This window comes from Plectropomus leopardus, chromosome 7 (assembly GCF_026936395.1).
Source record: "Plectropomus leopardus strain MGB_pleo_1.0 chromosome 7, ASM2693639v1, whole genome shotgun sequence".
In the NCBI taxonomy this organism is placed as follows: Eukaryota; Metazoa; Chordata; class Actinopteri; order Perciformes; family Serranidae; genus Plectropomus; species Plectropomus leopardus.
This window is the reverse complement of record NC_142182.1, coordinates 36115933-36136076: the sequence shown is the minus strand read 5'-3', so window position 1 is coordinate 36136076 and position 20144 is coordinate 36115933. Positions and strand designations below refer to the sequence as shown.

General features: G+C 38.8%; 1 long non-coding RNA gene across 5 annotated transcripts in view; it reads left to right on the top strand.

Moving 5' to 3' along the window:
• Positions 1-374: 374 nt before the first annotated feature.
• Positions 375-20144, top strand: part of LOC121949868 (uncharacterized) — a 69878-nt gene continuing 50108 nt past the window's right edge. For 4 of the 5 annotated variants that reach the window (XR_006106306.2, XR_015776904.1, XR_015776905.1 and 1 more), the window contains exons 1-3: positions 375-570; positions 2301-2381; positions 4909-4966. This is a non-coding gene — a long non-coding RNA (uncharacterized LOC121949868). Of the gene's footprint in view, positions 571-1881; positions 1987-2300; positions 2382-4908; positions 4967-20144 lie in introns of all 5 variants that reach the window. The other variant, XR_015776907.1, reaches the window with a different exon arrangement.

Genomic DNA, 20144 nt, shown 5'->3' with positions numbered 1-20144 from the left:
ACTTGAGTTCAGCCAACTTCAAATTAAATTAATACCCAGAAGTCTCACCACATGGTTACTATATATGTGAGTATAATGACAGAAATTCAAAACTTATTTCTGCTGAATTTATTTTTCACGGATCACGCAGCATTTTCCCTATTAAAATCATAAAGTATTTATTTATTTGACTGTTTTTCAAAACTGATATTGTTTACAAAAGGGTTTTTTTGCGCTCTAACAATAACTACAATACACTACAATAATTCTTAAAACCTAAATAAATAAATAGACATTAAAAAAGAAAAGAAAGGGAAAAAAGAATGTGAGAACTTGCAAACAGTGAGTGTATTTAATGCAGTGCCGGGAGGCTGGCTGCCGTGACAGCAGTAATATTAGCAGAAAGAGCTCCAGGATGCGGAGCGTCCACTGAGCGGCGCCGCAGCCCGCAACATGCAGCAGCAGCAGCGGCGGCAGCCTCCGTGTCCTCCCTGCAACACGCTGCAGGCCAACCCGCTCACTCCCTCCGTGTTGGGTTACAATGACAAGGGCCCTGTCTGAACCACGACTTTTAGAAAGATAATATTACAGGTAGGTGCAAGCCACGGACCGTGTCACTATCGATAGACAAATTAAGCATTGAAAAACAAGACCGTGACCCAGAAATTCTCGCTTTAATCGGGTCACCGTGCTCGTTTTCAGCACTGAGTGATAATGGCACCTCTCACTGTCCTTAGCATTTGAAGTCCCCTTACCGCAACCTGTAGCTTTTGGGGCAGTGAAAATTGTCCAGCTGGACGCCTTGTATTTCCCCCTATTGGTGCCTTTGTGTGTTTGGAGCCATGTACACCTGCCTGCTGATAGCTTTCAACGTTTTTTTGAAACCTAGTTGAAGGTCAGTTCTCTCTCTAATGAGCTGCTGTGAGGATTTGTATCAGCAGAGCGAGAACCAAGGATGCAGATAAATGTGCACAGCCTGAATTCACTTGGAACTCTTAATGTAAGTTAAGTAGAACCCAGCTAGCAATTTTGGTTCTGAAAACGTTCGGACAATGGTACAGTGCTACTAATGCAGTGTTTTAATAACATTTTCAGAAGCAAGTTTTCTTTTAGTTCCCATAGTGTTCTTTTTAAAGTAAGGGTAACATTCTCTACATAACATCAAAAAATGTATTTATTTATTTGTTAACATATCACATTACATTCTCATAAAAAATGTGTAATCTCAGGCTTCAATAACATGTTGTGAATGTTGCTTTGAAAATGTTCTTCCTTTGTTCTCATGTTACATTGAGGGAATGTTTTATGAAAGAACATTCTATGATCTGTCACCTCTAAACATCACCAAAACATCCTCCGATGTAGCTGTTATAATCTTATTTCTTAGACAGCATTTATAGGGACATTATTTGAAAAGATAAACATTTTTAAAATGTTCTTTGAACATTACATTAAAATGTTTTCTTTTAAACATTATTACAACTTGTAGGTAACGTTAGCCAATGTTATGGGAGCGTTGCCTGCTACCTGGGAAATGTAGGATCCATTTAAAGAAAGAAGACAGGGCTGGTTTTCTGCAAATTGAATCACTTTAATTTGTTTATGTTGGTGCGTGTTTTCCCTATCAGGCTCACTAGCCATTTGATGGTGAAGGTTTTTAAACAGTTAAAAATTGATCTTCCTCACCCTCATGTTAACTCTGCAATATGCTGGAGGACTGAACTGGTTTGAGTCAAGTGAAACGCTGCAGTAAAAGAAGGGTAAATCTCTTTTCTTTATGTTGCACATGGGGGAAACAGCCTGAAAAGTCCAAGTACGCTTGCCGGGCGTCGGAAGAAACGCTGAGATGCAAGCTGAAATTTCTCTGAAATAGGCCGAACAGAGAGTCTTTTGCTCCTACAGGGTTTTGTTCAGGGTTCCACAGAGAAAGCCCAATGCAAAGTGGGCCTACAGCCAACTGGGATGGATTCTAGGGTGGAACCTAAACAGATGGGAAATAGTATAAAGGTGAGTACAAGGTCAATCTGAGCTTCAGTGATAAAGCTGTGGGCACTGCTCATAGCAGTGTTTTAAAAGTTGACTTAAGAAAACAGATTGTGTGGTCAGAGTAAACTCTTAAGACCATATTGGGCCTTTTTTTTCCAGGCTCCTTTTGTCTAGATTGCCACAGGCGGAAGCAGCAGACACCAAATGGTCAAAAAATTGTTATCATTATGTTTGTCTGGAAAATCAGCAGAATGGGGGTGTTGATTTCCAGCGGGTGGGTTTTCTTTTGTCCCTTTTTTTTTTTTTGTTCTAACCCAGATTTTCATGTTTAACAGGCCCACAGCTGATCCATCCCCCAGTACACAATCGAGACAGAGGAGGTTAAAGCACTCTGAACGCATGGGACCATATTGCAGGTAATTAATATGTCAGCTCAATGATGAACTTCGTCAATACATCTATCACCACACTTACTTGTAACTGGAGTAGCTCGTGGGATGCTGCCGAGAGCGCAGACTGGGAGTACATTTGTCCATTAGTAAACACTTCATAGTGTGTGTTGTGATTGGGGAGGTAGCGGGGCTCGTCTCTGTCCAGTTGCAGTCATTTTCGCCCGTCACCTCCTCATCGCTGTAAAAACACTTGCAGTGGTTTGGTAGATTAACAGAGAGCCCCCTAATGGAGTAATTACACCGAGCCAAACATCTATTTTTCACCTGTGCTCTGCCATTATTCTCTGTCCCCTATCCACTCCATTGGAAGTCACTTACTCTCCTTACAATGAGTTATCATTGACTGCCATTTAGACGTTCTGGAGCAATTTGTCTTACTGAGGCCACGCGCTGGCCTCATTGCAAAGAACAATCATTCTCCCTCCAATACATAAAACATTCATGGGGAAAAGGAAGAGAAAATGCCCCACAAACAGATAGCAGAGAGTCGCTAATAGATACTATAAAGGTGACAGACAAGGAAAATAATGTAGGAGATTACTGGAGCAGGAACAAACCAGCACAACCACAACAAAAGCTTCAGGGACAAAAAAAAAAATCCTTCATGAGACAAATGCGTTAAATGGCTAGCATGGCAGATATTGGTGGAGGTATTTGATCTGGTTGCAAACAAACTCTAAGTCTCAATTTAAACTTAAAATCAAAATTGTGCCATTGTAATTTACAGGGTTCCCACAGACATTTCAGGCCTGGAAAACTCATGGAATGAGTAAAAATAATTGATTGTTCTGGAAAAGTTATGGAATTTTGTTGAATGTCATGAAATTGTTACAGTAATCTTCTATGCATAACCTTGCATGCAATGTCACACAATGGGATTTTTTTTTTGAAGCTGTTGAATTAAAAAAGTAGAATAAATCTTGCCCCACATTTTTCAAACATATGAGATTCAAACATAATATCAGTTAGCTGGCATACAGGGAGAGACGGAACTCTGGGAGAAAATGAAGAGATGTATATGCGGGTAAACAGAACGTTGTCACAAAAACACACTTCAGAGCTACACTGTTATGTATTTAGTTATTTATTCATTCATTTATTGTGGTTCATTGAAAAGTCATGGAAAAGTTTTTTAAATTTTGTCCATAAAAATGTGTCGGAACCTTCAAAGTATTATATTTTAAATTTTTTTGGTCGTATTTAGTAAATGTTCAGTCATGAGACCATTGCATGTGTTCAGAATTATTTTAGTGAAACATTTAGGACCAGTTTCTTCTTTGTTTTTGGTTGGTTGGTTCCATGTTGAATAGATATTGAGTGACTTTAAGTCCTTGATTCTCCACTCCTGTTTTTTTTTTTTTTAACTTTTGATCATTTGTTCCTATGTGTTATGTAAAATGGAAACCTTTTCATCTCCTGGCCTGCGGGTCACTGTCATTTCACCCAGTTGCAGTCTGAATTTGCAACAAACTAATGGGAAAAATATAGAGAATGTTACACTGAGAGTTTGACGGGATAGAAAGGTTAAAGTTCTGCTTTTGTGAGTGCAGATACACAGTTCTTTTAAAGCCTTTAATACTGCTATTAGGCATACTTTTGTCTTTTTAACAACAGAATAGCTGCTGATAGATTATTCAGCTATAAATCAGTGCTGCACAGCTCCTCTGAAGGCAACATTCAGTGGCTTCACTGCTGTGCACAGTCCAGCTGCACACATCCCATCCAGTCCCAGCAGACAGGGTTAATCACCTTCCTAACTGAGTGTTTTGTTAGATTAGTCTCTCTCACTGCTTAACACAATGACAAATAACCATTATTCTTTTTCTTGCACTGATAATCGGGACAACTTAAACATTTCTTACTAGCACAAGTGAAACCATTAATCCTTGGCGATGCTGCTGATAAGTGCTGACTTTGGAGTAATGGCCCTGTCACCTTTAAAAAAAGAGGGAAAATTTGAACAATTAAAACAAGATGCCTATTATATTTAGTGCATCCCATCTCTTTGTGTCTTCAGGAAGGATCTGTCAGTGGTAATGGACTAAAAATGGATTGACTTTTTGTTGATAATGGATTTTAGAATGGATTTTAAGACGGAAAAATTATCAGTTTAAATACTTAAAGGACAGGTACACTTGCTCATGTGATATTTCATCTTCATGCATATTAATATTAAAGTGGTATTGCCTCTAGAGCTGTGGCAATAAGTTGATTAATCGATAGACAGAACTTAATTGGCAACAATTTTGATGACAAATTAACCGTAAGCAGTTTTCAAGCAAAAATGTAATGGTTTTAGCTTCCCCATGAAAAATCGTCAAACATTGTCTTGGGTTCTAGCAAGATGTGATTTCTAATTTTCACTATTTCCTGTTGTTTAATTGGACAAATGATTGAATTTATGAAAAAAAAATCATTAGTTGCACCCTTTCCTTTTTTGTATCATACTGCATTTTTAAAACTTCCTCTGATAAGTTGTGTTTTTCTACAGCTGGAGATGCATGATGGCACCGCAGTCAAAGAGGCAGTAAATATGGAGAGAAGTAAAGGTAAGAGTTAAAATGAAAAAAAAAAAAACACATCATAAAGTCTTATAGAATAGTTGTCCTGCATGCAGGTACATACCAGTACTATGTCTGATGCCAAATTAATCTTCATAGAAATAAAGGGGTATTCATTTTCATCCAAACTGTGATTTTATTATCCTGAATTTTATGGAATTACAACTGTGCATGTTGCGCTGCTTTCCCAAACATGCAGCTTTGCCACATGCTGCACTTTTATTCCCTTCAGTTGTATCTGCAGACAGTCTAACTGTCCATTGAATGACTTGCTTTGCACCCTTTGAATAGCTTTTAATGTGGACTGGAAACACCATGATAACAGTTTAAATATGAGCTAACCAGCAGCGCCGTGAGGAAGTATTCAAAGACTTCACATAGGCTAATTGAAATTCTCCCTATATAATCATCTCCACCATCATATGTTCTATTTGTCATTATGGCTGTCTGCAGCACTAATCAGTTGTTAATGTAGCTTCCTGGAGGTGTTACACTATAACTGACAGGATGATAATAAACATGCAGAATTGAGTTTTTGATTGATTATGATTTTAGATTATTTTCCCATTTTCATTTAATGACTTAAGATACCTTGACATTAAGGAAAAAAAGCTGTATTAATCACACTGTACATTTGGTCAGGTTATATTGTTAGCCTTGTTGTCAGTTTGGTAATAATAACTTTGATCGCAGTTGGGCTCTTCTCTTACTTAATGGATTTATTATTAGAATAAGACAAAAACATGCCTACTTAATTGCTCGAGGCTGCTCAAGACGGGGAAATCTGTTCGTGTTTGAGTCTGAATCATTTTTGTTCTTGTTTGTTTCATCAAGCATGCTGACTAAAACAGGACACTTGCTGAGAGTCAAAGTAGAACTAATTAGCCAGTTAAATATTTCCAGTTACCACATAACATCCTTTTAAAGCAGATGGTGAAGAAAAACACTTTAACCACCTCGTTTAGTCTTCATATGTCATGAGTTTAAAATAAAACTTAAAAAGAGTTTTCCCAAACCTTAAGCTAAAGGATTGAATGGAAATGCAAAAATCTAACCAGCTGTAGGTTATACTTACATACTTCCTGTTTGCTACTTTTATCGTACAACATCATATAGAAGTGTATTTTTTGGTTTAGCAATGCATAAGTTAGTGTTGGCGCCTATCATTTTTGAGATTCTGGCTCCATAAGAAGAAGCAGTTTTGGAAAAAGTACCTTAAATTGTCCTGGATGTTGGTCATTGGTGGAAAAATTAGTATTATAATAGCATAATGTTTTCGTACTTCTTACTTTATGATTTTTATCTGTTAATGTCTCATTCTAGCCAAACTCTCCATTCTTTGGCAGCAACACAGTCCCAGGCACTTGATACTTTGTATTTCTATGGACGTAGCTCTGTTTTGATCAAAGGGGGTTCAGGGGCCTAAGTTTCAAATCCCCCAAAGCCCATTTTGGCTACTCTTTGTTTAGCCCATTGGCATTCTGACCCCATGCTTCTCAGACTTTGAACTCAAAGCTTGGAAAAGCCGTATCGCTTCTTTAAACACATTATCAGTGGGCTAGGTTTTAAGAATATCGCTAATCATCTTAAGGTTTTAGTGCAGTGTGGCAGTATCGTTCAAGCCTCGGGGACCATGTGCTGGCATGGGCACTGTAAGAAATGTTGTGTGAAATTTACGATAAGTTGATGCATTTTATTTTGGAGCAGGTTAAATCTGTGTTGCTGTAAAAATTCACCAGACAAGTGAAAATCTTAAAACGTTCAACTTAATTTTGTTGCTATATCAGGATGGGTGCAGTATTGTGGAAAATATGGCACTTGAAAGAAGTGAGATGTTTCTAATATCATTTGAGTTGTGGCTTATCTGCTCGCAGCATCCTCCATATAGCATCTTAATCCACATGGCCGAGTATTTATTTACTTCCAGTTCACTTGTTTGGCTCTGACGGTTTAGCTGACTTTGTGTGTTGGGGTGAAACTCCACAGTAGAGAACTTGACTCAGAGTTTAATTGAAACTGTTAATGCTACAGTTTAATACATAATTGATGTGTTACTGTCAAGAAACTGGCATTGACTGCATAGATTTTGAAATGGTGATACAGCTCATGCATATTACACAATGATTTTACAAAGTGGAAACACTGTGTGAAGGAATCAGATTTCTGTGGAACCTGCTTGCTGCTAAGTGTTGCATATTTTTGCTGGCTCATTTTCCATATTTATAGTTTACTGTTTGAATGGAAGCAGTAGATGCTGTAAGTGCTTGTAATTTTTTAAATTTTTTTTAAAAAGTTTTACCGCAGCAACCCATGGCATTGGTGGAAAATGGGAAAAAGACATCCTACAACAAATCTTATATAGAAAGTTTGTAATGATGTGTTAACGCAGTCTGAGTTTGACAATGTTTGTATTTAAATGAACATTTTATATTGTTTTATTGATGATAGTGCTCTTCCTCTAAACTGAACAGATGTAAATTGCACATGGAATGTTTAAAAAAGAAAACCCCAAAACAGTTATGTTTTTTGAACACATTGAGCACTATCTGAATGAACAATTGTCCATCTGCTTTATTCGATTAAACACAATACCTGCAGTGCAACATGTAGTAGTTGCCGATGATACTAATGAATGCATACCGTAATAGCATTCTAAATGTAATAAAAATGCTTCTTGAGCACATAGGAGCGTCTCTTCACACCCTGTCTCGAGAACGTGCATGTGCGCATATGATTGCCTGCAAGTCTGTTTGTGCCCCTCTCACACCTCTCAATCTTATCAGCCCCTATGCTAAAGATTTGGCACCTTGAATCACATTGTCTTCATCTGGAAATATTTCAGCTGCATTTCTGCCACTCTAAAGGGAGATGAAGATAAAGGCGAAGAAGGTAAAAACACACCCTGTTGTGTGAATCCAAGAGAAGGCCTTGAACCCTGCCATTCATCCCTTTCACTTCATCAGCTGAGTCTAATTGCCAGAGAGGACAGGATACCCAGGGCCCAATTGTTCCTTATCCTCTTTGGAGCCTCTGAGGCATGAAAAGCGAAAGGCCTGCTTTTGATCTTTTTTTTTTGTTAGTTTTTTTTTCTGTCATCCCCTACTATCCTTTCCCTCAGAGTGAGACACTCCTTTCACACTGTGGCCCCTTCTTCAACCTCGCAAAATAATTATCAAGCTCTGCTTCATCAAATAATGGTAGATATTGGAGGTCATGATGGGGAGGGCCAGAGGTCTGCAGGGGTGGCCCTAGGACGTGGTGGAGCTCCCAACTCATCTTAGAGGCATGCTCCTTAGCTGTGGCTACCTTTATATACCTTGACCCCGGTTTTCGTTTGTCTGTCCTAATGAGACCCTCTCATGCAGCCAATGCAATAGAGGTCTTGCAATGGCAGGGTTGGGAGGCCAAAGTACAATGAGACACAGGGCTGTGCTCAGACAAGGGCGCATCTGTGCTATCTTATTAAGCCTTGGAAAAGAGCTCATGCGTCTCAACGTCCCATAGGCAATGAGAGCAGATCTATTGACACCTACTTGTCCTCTGCGGTCAACACCTTTCTGTGAAGAAGCAGGCACACCCAAGTTCTTGTTAGAAGTAATTCTTGGCAGAGTATTTAGCGAGGCAAAGTGCTTAACTCGGTTTGGGTGGCCATGTGGCGTAAGGATAAAGAATGCAGCTTTGTGATGGTGAAAAATTCCTTGGAATTGGAGACATGACAAGGGATGTCAAAGACACTGTCCGCATATGAAAAAGTCTAAAGTAAAAGAATGAAGGGTGCCAAAGTTTCTCTTAATGCTTAATTCCACACTTGATTTTTTTATAGGTTCAAAAGAACACTTTAGGTTATTATTTTCCTTTGTTTTGTTGCCCTTAGTTATAGACTTGGCCATTATCCATGCCCAGAAATTTGTTCAAATCTGAAAGAGTGAAATATAAGTTAAACCCCCTGCTGATTAAGAAAAAAAAATCCCTGTGTGAGGAACAATGAGACCAAAGATAGCCAACCTAAGCACCTATCTAACTTGATAACAAAAGGGACAGCAGGATATACTATAAGTAGTGCAAAATGACAAACAAAAACACAAGTCGGCAAACAAAAACCTTTAAGCAATCATGTTAAGCACGCCTAACATCTGAGCACTGTGCGAGAACAAAGCAGGGCTCCTGTCAGTGCATCGATCCACTCCTGAAGGCACACACATCCATAGCTCTCTGATTGCTCCCTGCCTCTCGCGCCTCTCTCCCCCGCGCCTCTAACTCTCTCTGCTCCGGCTCCTTTCTGAGAATGTGCTTATCGATCTGGCCTACTTCGTTGGAGTTAACTCACTGATAAAACCTGACCAAGGGCTTCCAATGGCCTGAAAGAGTTTGGAGAGCTGGTGAGAAGGCAAAGATAATAATAAAAAAAAAGAATGTAGTCCCTAAAATCACAAAAATATTTTGTCGTAATGTTGAGATAGTTGACTGTTACAGATTATTTAATATGCAGACACTAGTTTAATGTTTAAATGTTGTTGTCTGTGTTATGAGCTTTTTATTGTGGGCGACTTAGAGGAAGATAAAATTATGCTGGACTTAAAATATTACCCTTTATCTGATTTAAATCACAGTATCCTGCAGCTTGAGCAGCTAAAACCTGCTGGTTTGGAGACTGCTTTAAAGCCAAAGAGACTGGTTAGAACCTTTAAAATAGCAAATGATCATGGGAATTTGGCAAAAAGACATAAAATGAATCATTAATTTCGAAATTACATGGTTTAGGTTGTAGTCCAAACCAGATACCTGACCAAACCATTATTTAATATTTATTTGTATTTATTTGGAAATGTTAGTCAGATATCCATTATATGTGGTTTTTGTTTTGCTTTGGTTTTGTATTTTAACTCATGGACGTGTTGGTATTTGAAATTTAAGAGAGCATGTACTTGTGAGTATGGCATCTTAAATGAAGTGTTTAACTCTATCTGCTGCTGCACTATGAGCTAGAATGGCCCATGAATTTGACTCAAGTTGAGAAACTTAAGTTGAGGAACTCTTTTGTTACTCAGTTTCAGTCTGTAAATCAGAGTCTGGCCTCTAAGTAGCTCAGTGTGCCTGGGTTGGACTCTGAATGTAACAGGGAATGATTGATATGTTGCATTGCATCCACGTTTTGTAACGTCTGATGTGATTTGTAGTGTTTGTTGTATGGTTTTGTTGGTTGGTTACATATTTTATATTTTTGCACCTAAGTGTATTTATGTGAAACACTCAACATTCTGAGATGCAAGACAGATTTAAAAATGTTTGCTGTCAATCTAGGAAATTTAAATTGGCTGAAATATCAGTTGCATCTGAATTAGTGAGAATTTTCATTTATTTTACTCTGCTGTAGGCACTCTGTGATAAAAATTTAATAGAAATAAGTAATAAACAGTATTGTCTTGAATGAATTAGAGAGAAATAGTATCTATTGTAGTGCAGTGTATTGTAGAAATCAAACAATAGTTTCTTTTATTTTTTTCTAGTAAGCCTGCACCAAGATATGAAAAATCAGTGTTTCTTCAAAAAAAAAAAGTGACTCATGTTTTGTGTGTTGGTGTGTATAATTGCGTCTCCAGAGTGTGATTACATTGTATGTCAGTTTGTGTATATTTTTGCAAGTGTGTTGTGCTGTCATGTTTGTAACATTCCATGTGGGAGGGTCTGTTGATAAGTAAGCCATCTGTAGTGTTCTGCCGAACGACATGTTGTAAAGCGAGATTTGAGAGTGTTGAGAGACTTGACTTGACAAATCTTGGCACATAATGAGACAGAAGGGAGTAAAGGCAGAAGTCTGTCCAGAGATAAACAATTAGATTTGTCCCTGAGGTAAAGGCCAGGCAATGCAAGGACTCTCAGACTAACAAAATCAATATGGCTTCCAGTAAGAACACTCAGGGGGTAGAGTGATGAAGAGGTTATCATTCATTTCTCAGATTAGGACACACATACACAATGAGAAACAGTAACGCGTTCAAAATCAATATGATCACTGACATGAAAGCTGCTTGTCGGGGATGTATACATTTAAAAGTATGCATGCAATTTCCGTCTATCTGTCAAACATCGCCGCTCTAATGAGACATGATAACTTAGATCAACGGGGACGCTGAACCGAAGCCAGTCAAGCCAGTTTTCTTAAGCAGCCAATTGTGAGAGGATCTTAAAGGAGACAGCATTTGGGAATGATGCTTTCACACTCTCAGATAAAACCATAATGGAGCATGAGCCATAGACAGAGTGGGCAGTCCCTGTGCGTTGCATCCCCTCTTAGGTCCTGCCCAGACTTGAAGGTCTAATCTAACATCTCACCACTGTTCCCAGCAGGCCTCACAGGGGTAGCACTACCAGGGCAAGAAGGGTTGGACTGTTGGGGGAGGGGGGTGCAGGCGTTCTGCGTCGTGCTTTAAAGAAGACAACAAAAAGAGAGGGTGAATGGTTTTTTTTTGGGGGGGCACTTGTGTGCAACTGCTGTTCGTCTCCTCAGAGACGCCGAGCCGCTGACCATAAAGGTGTGAGGCTGAGCTGTGGCGAGCCTGTCGCTCATCTCCATGGAGACGGCGACGTGGCACCCCTATGGGCTTGTCTCTGCTATGGCCTGGAGCAGCAAGAGCACTAGGGGATTTGGCCCGGCCATCACCTGGGCTCCAGGGTACCAGGAACCATGGCTTCAGTGACCTTCAACAACCTGCCAGTCTGTCATCTCAGCTCGCTGGGGATTTGTGTAGAGACATTGTTTACTGGGCTGCTGTATCTTTGAAAGAGGCTCTTTGTTCCAGTGGGAATGAACTATAGAAAAGGACGTACTTTTCACAACATTTACTCACTTAATATTCAAAAATTTTCTTTTGCCTGCTTTACCCTTTCATGTTGAGACAATATGGGGGATTTTCGACTATACTGTACTTTTGTACTTTGTTATTCTCTGATTGGCTAGACAGAAATATAACACATCTGGCTGAGAAGGTAAAGGGTAAAAGTAAATTAACATAATTAGATTGCAATATCATCACACCGATTTTTGCATAGGCACATTTTTTCCTCGGCAAGTGAAGAAAACAATGAAATCGCTGTTTGGACATGCCTTGACTCACCACTTCGGTCTGAAACATTTTTATTGCTAAAGAAATGTGTTGAATTTAAAACTATTGTTTGTAATCACAGCAGGTGTGATTGTTTTATATTCAACACAAAATTCATCTCATTCATTTAACTCATTTCTGAAAGATACCAAATCGAAATAGAAACATCTTAAACATTCAAAAGTAGGTGTTTCCTTCGCTGCAACTAATGATTCTTTACTGATTATTCAGTTTTTTCTTAATTAATCTTTAGTCTATATAATGTCATATATAGTAGAAATAGACATATGCATTTTCCAAAGCCCAAGTTTAAAATGTAGGTTTTTTGTTTTGTCTGGCGACAGTCCAAAACTTGATAATATTCCAATTGAAATGATATAAAACAGGGAGAAAAGGCACATCCTCACAATTTAAAGGCTGGAATTTGGAAACAGTGTTTCTAGATACAACCCCCCCCCCCCCAATTATCTATTATTTATTTTATGTTCATCTCAGCTCTAGCAGCATGAAAGCATATACTACTTTAAATAACAGTGTTGTATGTCTTTAAAAATGTGCTAAAATGTTTTAAAATGCATAGAAACATTTAAATGTTAAAGTCATTCTATTTAAAAATATGTACATTGCTATGCATTGTTATATAAAAGTGCTCGTGAACAATCAGTTTTAGGTGTCAGCTGCCCTAGAAAAATTACAGGTTTACAAAATATGTCTTTTTTTCGGCTTAAAAAGTAAAACAAACCTCAGAAAAGCAAAATATAAAATAAAAAAGCTTGTGTTTCAGGGGTGTGGACGCTACAGCAGTAACAAAATCAACATGATCAGATACATAATCAGTAACATCAGAGTAATTCCTGTATAATGTTAGAGACTATTGTTGGTATCACGGTGATAAATTATTGCCAAATGGGATCTGAAATCTCCTGCACTGGAGTGTAAAGCAGTGCCATCCAAACCATTCCCTGGAGACACTTGTGTTGCATCATCTAACAAACCAATACAGGAGATTCTGTGGAAAAATCTGTGCTTTCTTCCTTTCAGCCAAAAAGAAAGAGGATTTTGAATGGAGTGGTGATTCTTTATGCAGAGCTGAGACGCGACACCTTCCAGACGGTGAGAGATGGCGAGCCCTAATAATACAGAGCTGTACAATGGTTCTGACAGGCGAGCAATAAAGCAATCAGGGTCCCAGGCATTCCAAATCTCTTTACCGCCCACCCTCTAACAGACTGAGAGATGGGCGGCTGACCTGTGAGCTGTCAATCATGGGGGATACCTGCTGGAGCCTGATCAGGGAGAGCTGAGGGCACCAGTCCATCAGATCTGTTTTCACACTCCAGACACTAACATTGCAAGCATAACCACAGACACAAAAAGCCCCACCGCCTCACTCTTAATTAGGAGATGTGGGTGCGTTCTTTGGGGGGGGGGCTTGTTTGGTTGAAATGGGTATGGGAGTGTCTTAGATATAGGGGGATAGTAAGTGGAATCCCAGTGAGACACAGAATAACCTTTTCCCTTGATTTAGGAATCCGGCATTGATCTGTCACGCTGTTTTGTACAAGCAAGAGCTCTTTAAGCATTGCTTCTCAGTGTGTGTTGCTCCTCAGTGTGTGTGTATGTGCGATACATGTGTGATGGGTGGCAGGCTGAGAGAGAAAGGATGGAGGGGGGTTAAGGCTTGTTCATTAGCTGTCTGTAGCCTATTCCAGCAAATAGATCACCATAATACTGTGGTTAGTTAATGGCTTTCTGGTGTTTTCTCTAGAGTCTTCCTGTCTGAGGGCTGACTGCTGAAACTCCTCCACTGTTTTCTCCTCCTTTCTCCAAGTGGGGAGTCTTGTGTTCTGCTGCCTAACTCAGACAATTGGCTTCAGCCAGCGGCCAAGTCTGTGAGCAGTCTGGCCGCGTGGACTCACATTAGAGAACTAAAAGCAACATCACAAAAAACATGCTGATCTGACATTCTGTCTCACTGGTGACTGGAATCACACTGGTGCTCCACAATTAGAGCCCAGCCTGTGACAGGGAGGGTTCTCACAATTCGGAGGTACATTTTTGGGTTGCCTTCGTCATAGTTTAGATGTAGGCGAGAATAAATTATGGTGAAAATAGATAGAGACCATAGGGGTTTTTCCATCCACCTATTTTCACAATTTGTGCATTAAAAAAACCCTACTGGAAAAGAAAAGCCAAAAATGTATCTGGAAAATATCGCAAAAAAGTTTAGGCTTGAGGGCGGTGGAAAAGTTGGTGTATCCATAAAAGATTAATGACATTAAATGCAGTGAAAACAGATTCAGTGAAGAAATTATGACATATCATGTTTGTGGGTTTCCATTACAGTTTTGCACAAAACTTCAGCGATATTTTTTAAAAATATTGATCAAATACATTTGCGAGATGACTGCGTTTCCACTGAGTGATGTTCTGTGACCTCTTTTGCAATGTTCTACAACTTCTTCTCTGGTGATAACATTCCAAGAATCATTGCGATGGATGTTCAAAACATTAGCAGCTTTATTTCTATGCAGCTGCCGCACTAGCTGTCATTATTTCCAATCCAAACCTTTTGAAAAGTTATGTGATGCAATAACAGCTCTTGTAGCTCCTGCTACTTCATGAGGGAGCCAGTTCCTACTGACAAGCACATAGTCACAGCATCATATGACCTAGAAAAGCCGAAAAAGTGTTTCTATTGCAGTTTTGCAAAATCTGGCTTTTTTTAATTGTCTGAAATACCACCTCATGTGAGTGTAAAATATTTTTGCGGTAAATTCCATTAGGCATAATTTATATTAGAAATTTCTGTTAATTACATTTAAATTTCTGTTTAATTGATGGAAATCTGCCTACAGACAATAAAGCAGGGTATGCTTAAGAACATGGCTACGTTGTGATTCACAAGACGCTACCATGGCGGAGTCCACGCGTTTTTAATCAGATCCATGCCTTGCTCCTCCACAGCTCCGCCCTCTCATCCAAATATGGTCACTTCTTGATTCAAATAAATAAATAACTTAGATTCCACAATGATGATGGCAAAGATGCAAAACTTGAGGCTTTAAAACAGCAGTCCACAAACAAATGGGTGAAGTCACATTGGATACTTCCACATCTGATTTACAGTCTGTGGTCTGAGTTGATTGTTTGTTTGGTCTGTAATAACTTTATGGTTTCCTCACACTGACTCTCTCACTAACACATCTGCTTCTGGCAAGTTCAGAAAAGGCAACTGAACATATACTCAAAGTGAAACATCACAGGGCTTTCTCCATGTCTGACTCAAGGGTCTAAGGATAGAGATTGCCCTTTGCTGTACAGATTGTTTGAGGTATAGTTGTGATTTGTGATATTATGATATTTATTCAGTTGTCTGTGTGTCCTGCACAGTCAAAAAGCTAAAATACCAGGACTAGCGCAGCATCTTAATTAAAATTCCTACAAATCATGCACAGTCAATGGGAGTTTAAAAAAAGGGGGAAAAAATCTAAAATTTATTCCTCTTCTTTTGGCTGTTAAATACCAAATCTCGAACTGCCTCTACCACCGGTACACAATGAGTTGCTAAAAATGTGTCCAACCGGTGCATACCGAGATTCAGCTCTGTGCTTGGGAGGCAGCATTGCTTGTGCTATTCCACATTAAATAATTCCATATGCATTCTTCACTTATTGTGACTTACTGAGCAGTTTGCCTCAAAACCTCAGAAGGGTGTTTTTTCCTCCAAATTGCATTGGACTGGTTTGAGGTTTACATGATGCACGCGTGTGTGGAGCTGATCTCTCAGTCGCTGTCATGTGATGGAATCTCATTTTGTGATCAATGCCGTTCCTAACGAAACGTCTAAATAATATCCTCATTTATTAAATGAGCTTTGCTTTGTCAAAACATGAAAAATGTATTGTCTTTGGAGCTTTGTATAAAAAGATTATTAAATCTGATTGAATTAAGGCATTTTCAGATGTAGCTATTAAATTTGGAAGTGAGTTTTTTTCAGACCTGCGACATTGAGTTCCCTGTTGCATGGCAACTGACAACAAAAAAAAGTTGTTTTGCAAAACAGATTTTTTTTTCTTTTCTAAATTTCAGTGTTGTGCTTTGTAATGAGAAAAGGGCAGCAAATGAAATTTGTGATCTTCCACTGGCTCAAACATTTTTAAAATTCATAAGTGAGCATCATGAAATCTGAGCTCTCAAAAAATGTCTCTCCAAAATTCTGACCAACGGTGGACAGCTCTGCACAGTGAGGCTAAGTAGTCTCCAGTTGTACAAAAGCTGGAATATTTCAGTTAAACTTTTATTTATTCACTGACATTTTAATAGCTTTTTCTTAGTTTGATCAGTGTGGGATGTGGCTATAGTTTGTCATTATTACCACCCATGGATTGTAAGTGTATGCAGCTTAAATAAATACACCATTAATGACACTAATGACACCATTTTAATGTCATTAACTTTATTTTTGAGAGTGATTTAAATCACTTCTATAAGTACTATTAACCCTTTGAAAGCTGGACAAATTGTTTTGATTTAAAAAAAGAAATTGCAAAAAGGCACTGAGAAGAAGAATGAGAAGGAATTACCCAAAAATTACCAACAAATTAGTATAAAGTACAAAAAGTTAATTTCCTGAAATAAACAAAAACAAAAATTAAACAAACAAGGGAAGTTTCAAAAATAAAAAATAAGGGGAAAAAAAACCTTAAAATCCGTCCCTAAAAAATATTTTTTTAAGATTTTTTTTTTTTTTTGGCTTTTGCCTTTATTTGAGACAGGACAGATATAGCGTGAAAGGGGGAGAGAGAGTGGGGATGACATGCAGCAAAGGGCCAAGGCCTGAACCAAACCCACAGCCACTGCCGGACACAGCCTCCGTACATGGGGCGCCCACCCTACCAACTAGGCCACTGGGTGCCCCCCTAAAATAATTTTAACTATATAATGATATAATGATTACTATGAATATAGTTCTTTGGACATTTTTCCATTAATTTATTTTATTTTGTATATTTGATTTGATTTAATTTGATTTGATTCAATTTTGTTATTATGTCATACATAAACAATATGCCCAGCCCAAAGGGACCCACAAGACACCATTAAGAAAACAAAAAGACCACAAACCAAAAGCAGACGCTTCATAAAACTAATATTAACAAAATAAACCATCCTGATGTTACTTCCAGGCTTTAGAGACATAAGTGGCTAACTTATAGACATTGAAAGTAAACAACCATTCCATCCTGTCATTATCAGTAATCCAAAACATTTCAGGATTTTGAAAGTACATTTCATTCATCAAAGGTGATCTTAACTCATCATAAAATGAACAATATAACAGGAAATGAGATTCATTCTCAACTTCTCCTAAATCACAAGTGCATGCATTCTTTGTTCCTCTGGGATGGGATTTTCTGGGATTTTTTGATCTGCCGACTTCAAGAGCCAGAGGAAGGATTCCTGTTCTTATTTTTATTTTATAAATTTTATTATATATATTTTTTATCTCCATTACTACTCATTTCTTGTAATTTGTGGGACAATTTTTGTCAAGCTGCTAAATGCCTTTTTTCATATCTTTTGATAGAAATCCACCAGTTTGCTCAGGTTTCAGAAGTTCAAATGTGAAGCTTGTGTAAATTCAGCACAAGAAAGGGATGCCTATCCAAGTTTGAAAGGATTAAAGGTGAGCTGAATTTGTGACTTTTCAAAACATAAAAGTTGCTTTTAGTTGTGTCTTTTATTGACTTAAAGATTCAATGTGATGGATTTTGAATGATCTGTTGGCAAAAATGGATTTGTGTTTTTTTGCTACCTTAGATTGAGCCACTTAAATGCACTTAGGAAAAGAGTCCTCTCCCATGGAACCCTCCATCATAGGTTCTCTATTCCCTTGAACAGAGGGGATTTCAGTTGGTTGCAATCATAAACCTTACTGCTAGAACCCACTAAAATCCTTCACGCTGGACCTTAAAATAGCATAATTTTCTAACATGAGTTTCATGTTGAGTGTAACAAACAATATATATTAAATAGATACAGTCTATATTAAAAGCACAACTTATAATCAAAATATAAACAAGAGTATCTCCATAGCTTGAACTTGCTGCCAAATCCATCCAGAGGTTTTCTGATATACCACCTGACCAATAGTCACGTTTCACATTACGAAGCTTTGCCAAGTTTGTAAATTTTGGAATAAAACTGGCCTATGGTTGATTAAGGAGCACATTATTTGCAGTTTTTTTAAAAATTGTATTAAACTTGTAAAATAGCACAATTTTCTCAACCCATGAAGGGAATTTTAATACAGTTCATCTGAAAAATTAAAAATGGCCAAAATGGAGATATTTGATCAGTGGGCAATAAAAATCTGTTTTGCTGTATTATACTAGGGAACTTGTGTAAAAGTTTTATTTATTTTAGTAGTTTTTTGAGGCACTGCTTTGAAAGTTATCGGTGGCTGTGAATTCTCGTTTCTAACATTTTGTGGTATCTGAATTGGTTTAAAACCTTCTTCTGAAGAGCATGTATGATTGTATCTGCCTGTATGTGGAGGCTGCTTGTGTGTGTGGAGAGAGGTGACTCCTGCTGACTTATTTTAACGAGAACCCAGAAATCTTGAAACCTTGCCCCTCTTTTTGCAAGCTTCTGGGATAGCTGTCTCATATGCGGAAAAGTAAATGTTCAATGATAGAAGATGAAAGGAGTGTGTGTTTTAGGGTTGGATTTTACCTCAGCCATATTTGACAGTGAGTGATGAGTTTTGCAGAAGTCTTCAGTTAAACTGTCCCTCAGTGGTGCTCTGTAGATCCCCCCCTCGCATCTGGGAAACTTGCTCACTTGTGGGGCCAGCAGCCTGAAGCCTCCTGTCCAAAGAAAGACTTGTTTTGTTCCTTCCAGATTTCATGATGTCATCCTTTACTGGGAACATGTATGTGATCTTCTCCAGCTGGAAGCGCAGCACATATGCATTTTACATCACCCTTAGTTATTTTTGGGTCAGAGAGAGGCAGGCTTTACTGGACCATTCACAATCTGACATCACACTGAAGTCTGGTTGAGACTGGATTTCTCTTCCCATGCTCCTGTCCGCTGACAGCTATATCCCCAAAACGCATCGTGCCTTTTTATATCATGCTGTATAACTAAAGATGTCTGCATTTAATGTTTTAACTTGTTGCCAAATACTTTGGTTTGGTTTGCTGCCAGTGAACATGGTTCATTACATAGATGTATTGGTCACTACTTTTATTGCTAAGTCATTTTGCAAATTTCTGAACGGTGTTCCTCGTTCACTGTAGCTCACAACATGAACTTTTGGAGACGTTCCTATACCATTTTTTCCTTCCCAGTTTTGATTCTGATACCTGAACTTACATATTGGTCAAAACCAAGTATCAATTGGATACAGCTGACCCTTCGCGAAGCCCCTCCATAGAATAGCCACTGTCCAATCCTGCGTTAGCAACTGTAACTAGGCTCGGGAGGCCTGTCAAGCTTTCAGCAGAATCATATATCTGTGTCCCAATTCAGGGACTGCATCCTTTGGAGGCTGCATTTGAAGGCCGATTACGTCACAATGCTGTATGAAGGCTGTTCAAATTCGATGGCTCCTTCAACTGCAGCCCACAGATGCGGCCTTCTTTTCCCTCTTTTTGCAGGATACACCGCTACTGTCCTTTGCGGCCTTCAATATCCCAGGATTCTTTGCGCGCCCCTGCTCAGTGTCAATTTCACTTTTAAATGTAAGTTTCTTTTGTTTGTCTTTCTTCCTTTCTGTCTCTCTTGCGCGAGCCTGGGCAGCAGAAATCAATTGTGATGTGAGGGTAAGGGCGGGAACATCTTGTGACGCAACCAGGAAATCCTCCGAAGGCCCGTTTAACAACTGTTGATGTGGCTTTCGGAGGTGCCATCGAAAGAGACGCCAGGCTGCGTAGGTTGCGTCCTTCGAAGGATGCAGACCCTGAATTGGGACACAGCTAATAGGTCGAAGTGGTGTGCTTACGGGACCTGCAAGTGTGGAAGACCACATGAACACATGAATCCATCAAAGATTA